We start from the raw sequence: 6,000 nt of genomic DNA on the forward strand, positions 1-6,000 counted from the left end.
AATTTATGTTATGGAAATAATTAACTGTAAAAAGTTTTAGGTAAAATATTGGTCATTAAAACCTTTATAAAGCAAAACCTTAAAAATCCAACTGATAAAATTACAATACAGGATTTTTTAGATATATTTTTGCATAGCTATAAGTGGCATACCATATACCATGAAAAATGGTGTTATAAGAATATACTTATTGATATAGAAACATATACATGATGCATAAAGTACAAAAAGAGTAAAGAACAAATGGACATTATGATCCATCGTAATTTAAAATTGTATGTGCAAAGAAAACAATTGTGAGGAATTTTAAACCAACATATTAGTGGCAGTTATCACTGAATTCTGGTATTTTTGGTGTTTTAACTTTTTATGTATACATATGCATTATAATATTCTAATTTCTAATTTTTCAACAACAGGCATATACTAATTATGTAAATAAAACCAAATTTTTTAAAAAATCTCTCTGGCAGTTCGAAATCAGTGGGAATGACAACATTCAGGAGAAAAGTTTCTGATAATGTTGCCACTGGAAAGAAAGAAGATAATGCCTTGAAAAATGTATAATTTATGAACAATTAAAAATTGTGTAGTAAATGAAGAATATTAGGTCCAAGAGACTGATTCATTTCTCACAGTCTTGATGAAGAATAAATTTGTCTTGTCTTATTTATGAGTAGCATTTCCCAGTCCCACCCACTTATCGTTAGAAGAGAAAACGGTCCAGAAAGGTCACAGAAAAAAGACAGAGGTTCCCAACATACTACACACTGGTCAAGGTAATGCTACTCCTTAAAAGAGTTGAAAAATAATAAAATCACGTCTCAAGATAGATTTTAAAAGGGATGCAATGACTGCCCAGGATATGACACCATAGAAAAAGGAAACTGCTATCAGAAAAGGACTGCAATTCTGGTCCAGCCAGCGTGGCTCAGCGTTTGAGCCTCGACCCATGCCCCACTAGATCACTGGTTCAATTTCCGGTCTGGGCACATGCCCAGGTTACAGGCTTGATTCCTGGTGGGGGTGTGTGCATGTTTCTCTCTCGCTCTCCCTCTCTCTAAAATCAATACAAACTTTTTTTTTTTAAAGGACTGCAATTCTGGGTCAATTCTTTGAAATCGGTGAGACCTGGACCAGTTGTCCATCTCCTTCAGCCCTGGTGTCCTCATATCTACAGGAGTGGTGATATTTCCTTTTTTAAGGGTACGGTTGAGTATTGAAAAAGTTAATGAGTAGGAACTTACACAAAATGGCCCTGACACAAAGCAAACACATAATGCATGCTAAACATTATTAACCATCTACCTCTCTATGAATGAATCATTAAAGAGGAATTTTACAAAAGAATAAAAGAGTCTTTTATATCACTTTTGCCCCTCTACACTCTGAATCTGTCACAGGCTCCATCTGATGGACAAAAGAAAAGCAAGGATGCATGGGTTATATGCAAAGGCTCCCCTGGTACCACCCATCAATTAGTTTTTAGAGTTTTTATGAGGCCCCAATTAAAGAATCTGAGTGAAAGTGTCTGAAATCCATAAGGAACCATACATGTATCAGTAATAAAAAAAAGTTGAAAATACTATGTAGATATATAAATATGATTTGGGGTTAAGACCCTCAGCTTAATTTGGTTTCTAAAATATTTAGATTACATACAATGCTCTCATCAGTGTAAAGATATAAGAAAAAATCATAGTCGATGTATCAGCCTAACGTGCATATTTAATAAACTAAACAATAAAGTAAACCGAAGCATCTAAATAGCAAAAACAAGAAGTACTGGTAGAAAAGAACCCTTTCTCATTGGCCTAACTCAACATCAGACATCACAGCATTCTGAGTTCTACCTGTTTTCAGGTAACCTTTACAGTCCCAACCTAACTGTGAGGCCCCAGCTGTATTAACATACCTCATTCTGTGACTCTTCAAACATCAACTCTTCAAATGTCAACATGAATCAGACAACTGTCCAGGTGGCATCCGCACGCACCTCAGCCTCGGCTTCCATGGGAGCTTCTCTGCACACGAGAGGACAGAAGAAGTGGTTAGTGGATCTGAAAGCATCCCCCTGACTTAATGGGAATGGGTGGTTTCCCAATGTGGAGGTTCTTCAACTTAAACCAGTGCAGGCTGTGCACATAGGCACTGCGCTCATTGCACTTCAGCTGAGGAACAGTCTGAAGCTACACATCCTGTTGTGTCTTGAAATAAGTTTGTTCTTTAATAAAAACTACAGAGCAAGGTCAGGTGTGTGAAACTTGGGTCAGTCCCTAGGTCTCTGGCCTACAAAGACCACCAAAAAAGGGAGATGAGTCAGAGTGAGCTCCTATGTCCAGAACACTGCCTGCTTGTCAGGTCATCATCATTGTGGTCAACAGGAGGTTCTGGACCACAGGCAAGCACTCCAGAATCAGACATGGCTGTGCCTGCAGAATCAAATATGGATCTCAAAATCAGACTGCTTTCCTAAGGCCAAGTCAGGACTAAGAAAGACAGACAGGAAGAGGGAGAAAGACATTTCTGATATTTCCTATTTCCTAAGTTGACAGGGAAACGGGTAATTGAAGAGAAGGAAAAGAATTCCTTTGGAACATGGGTTCAACTTTTTCTAACCACCAACCATATTCATTCTAATTTTAGCTGTTCTGTGGGAGGAAAATGAAACTGAAATTCCATGCTTTCCAACTCTGCATACATTCCTTACCTCTACCTGGAATGCCCTCTCTCTCTGAGTCCCCACAGCCTGCCCAGAGTCATACTTTCTATTTTGTGTGATGATAGTGAGAAGAATCTTCCTATTAAGAACAGCAAAAACAATAACTACCATTACTGACTGTCTAACTGAGAAGCCAGACTCTGTTAGATACTGTGGGCCCATTATTTCATTTAATCCTCAAAGATAGGAAGTGTAATTCTCACATTATATCGGCTCAAGATGTGAGGTAGCTCACTGAGACACATGGCCAGAACATGGTTAACAGGACTCGGACCAGCTCTTTCTGATGCTAAAGTTCTTTCCATGTCTCCAGGAAGCCCTCCAATTTCTCAGACCCTCCAACACTTAAACCCTAGTTTCCTCATTGTTTTCCAAGAAAACATCTAACATTTGTGAACATGCTCTGGTTCACAAGCAGAAATATACCCTTTTGCAGTCAGAGTCAATGACTCTTCCAGGACAATATAATCATTATTAAATGTGGAGACCATTCTAGATCATTCAGAATCAAATTAAATATATGTACACATTTAAAAGAAGTAATGCAGATATCAAGTTTCTGATGATTTCTAATAAATGGAGAAAATAAAACAAAGAACCCATTAGGCCTTGGGAATCTTACTTTCTAACTGAAAATGACAGTAAATCTAGTTTCTACTTGGGTTAGAGTGTGCTTGTCTATTGCAAGTCAGAAATAAAGGTCTTAATGGTTTTAAGTGGCCCTAATGGTTCCTGTACACGGGCAGAACAGGCAAGGCCATCTGTGGTGTCACTGACACCGCAAACAAAGTGCCATAGTGCTGGCTTCAGACAGCTAGGCCAGGACACCTAGAGCCCTGCTTTTTATCCCTCCTCTGAATGGTTATCTGCAGAATGGGGAGGGAGGTGCATAAGATATTGAGGGCAGAGAGGGAAAGGACTAATCAGAAGAACAGACTTGGGTTTCAAAAGTAACTCTGCGAAAATCTACTGTCCACTCCACTTAGAGGGAGAAGTATATGACACACAAACAGAATTAATGCTCATGTAATCAAGTAGGAAAGATAGTTACAGATATAGGTCTGTGTGTGTGTGTGTGTATGTACACATGCACACTTATTTCACCTAAAATTGCCATTGCTTTCATTTTCATCTTGGTTCTTATGAAAAATACTAGGCTTATGACCTGTACAGATGCTCAAAAGTAAGTGATTTAAAGAACCATTAAATTAGCAGGGGCCAGTCCCAATCTTTTTTTCTTATTTAAAAATGTAAATAATCAATCACTGCAGATGAAAAAAAGGCCATAATTTCAAAATTAGAGGGTGACTGTCTCCTTTGTAAAATGAGAGTAATGGGCAGTCAGACAATCTTTAAGATTTCTGACCTCTGCAACTGAGCTTTAGTGATCATCAGTAAGTTCAGGAAGTTGGCCTTTAAATTTATATATTCTCATTATAACACTAATAGTTATCTCATATTCTCTTTTAAACCAATAAAGTCATAGTTATATGTCAATATTACCACTTTTAAACAGAGGAAAGGTGATAAACTTTCCATGGAAATAATAACAGCAATGCAACTAAAACTTTATAAACCAGGTTAAGTCTATAATTCAGCATCCACTTTGGAACTTAACATACTGGAGATTTAGGTAGAGACATATCAGAACTCAAGGCTTGACTTCAAGAACTCTCTAGTAGCCCTGGCTGGTGTGGCTCTGTGGTTGAAGCGTCAGCCTGTGCACGCAGGGTCAAGGGTTCAACTCTCAAGTGCACGTGCCTGGGTTGCAGGTTCACTCCCAGCCCCTGGTCAGGGTGTGTGTGGGAGGCAACCAGTCGATGTGTCTCTCTCACAGCGATGTTTCTCTCTTTCTCTCCCCCCCTTCCATTCTCTCTCTGAAAAGCAATGGAAAAGGTATCCTCAGGTGAAGATTAAAAAGAAAAAAAACACCTCTCTGTAAGATACACAGATCACACTAAAATACTTGTCCTCTTCTATAGCCTTCCCAAAATAGAAATCAGATTTATCATTAGATACATGATTTGGTCTCATTTTAAAACTGACAGCTTCCCAGAAGGTGGGAAATCAATTAATAATAAAACTTATTTTCTCTAAGATAATTAAAAAAAAAAAAACTTTCTACACTTTGATATAAGTTCTAGGCTTATTCTTTTGTTTTTATGCAGGTTTCTGTGGCTCTTGATGAGAGGCAGGTTGAGATTCCTTATTCCCTCAGGGAGCCTATGGGGATACATACACACACACACACAGACCTATATCTGTAACTATCTTTCCTCCACTGACAAAGATTGAGACTGAACATCAAAAAGGGTGATTATTTGGTTCCTTAACCCTGAGGAAACCCTGGTAGGTGCCACTGCTTGGCTAATGAGGGCACATTCTATCTCATGCTGGCAGACTGGTTGGACCTTTTTTGCGTATTAGTCTAAGAGTCTGTTTCTTTATGTACTCCTATTTATTTATACACATATTTTTCAGGCTTATACTATTTCCCACCCATACTTCAAGTATGATAGTAGTATAGTTGCTCATATTCTTAATTTTTAAAAATGTACTATTTGCTTACTATTTTTTTTTTAGGCCAGGCTAGTTTAATTTAGTGAGCTAATTTCCATATATACTTTATGAAAAAGTTGGACTATGGCAGGTAAATACTAAATATCTTCAAATATATAAACCTATAGCAACAGCCTGTGGCAGCGACTATCAAACAGTCCTAGCCAGTGAACAGCTGTGTCAACTTGGGCAGACATTTTTTGCTAAGACTGGACTAAGAAGATCTCCTGCGCCACTGCCTGATGCTCTGCAGTGAAAATCTAACTCTCAGTAGCACTGCCAAAGGAACACAAACAGGCGACATGAAAACAACTGAAAATCCTCTCCAAATGGAGAGAGCAGATGACTGACATTTTAAAGCATTTGATATCTGAGAAATTATGACTTTCTTAGCACTGTCTGAGATGAAAAATGAGATTTATATGTAGATCCAATTAATTGCCTACAGAGTCAGCAATCCCCAAAACCCCAAGCTCACCTGTGTCACAGCATAAACACAGCCTCACTCTAACCCCAGTGCCAACAGGGTCCCAGGAGGTAGGTCCCAGGAGGTGGAGGAACGAAGGGAGGGCGTGCAGTGAAAGGAAATTTGCTCCCTGAGGAAGACCTCCCCAGGTCAGGTTTAGGATCTCCAGGGGGAGTCGGTATTTTTGTTCTGACGAAGGCTTGGCAACCCACCATCACAATCACACGAGTATCATGTCAGCCACCCAACTGAG

The 6,000-nt window shown here is 38.8% G+C and overlaps 1 long non-coding RNA gene across 1 annotated transcript in view; it reads right to left on the minus strand.

Annotated features, from left to right (window-relative positions):
- Positions 1-1,980, minus strand: part of LOC107526679 (uncharacterized) — a 114,207-nt gene extending 112,227 nt beyond the window's left edge. Inside the window, exon 1 of the long non-coding RNA XR_001602214.2 lies at positions 1,916-1,980. This is a non-coding gene — a long non-coding RNA (uncharacterized LOC107526679). The remainder of the gene's footprint in view (positions 1-1,915) is intronic.
- Positions 1,981-6,000: the final 4,020 nt, after the last annotated feature.

Source organism: Miniopterus natalensis, chromosome 13, assembly GCF_054644295.1.
Source record: "Miniopterus natalensis isolate mMinNat1 chromosome 13, mMinNat1.hap1, whole genome shotgun sequence".
NCBI lineage: Eukaryota > Metazoa > Chordata > Mammalia > Chiroptera > Miniopteridae > Miniopterus > Miniopterus natalensis.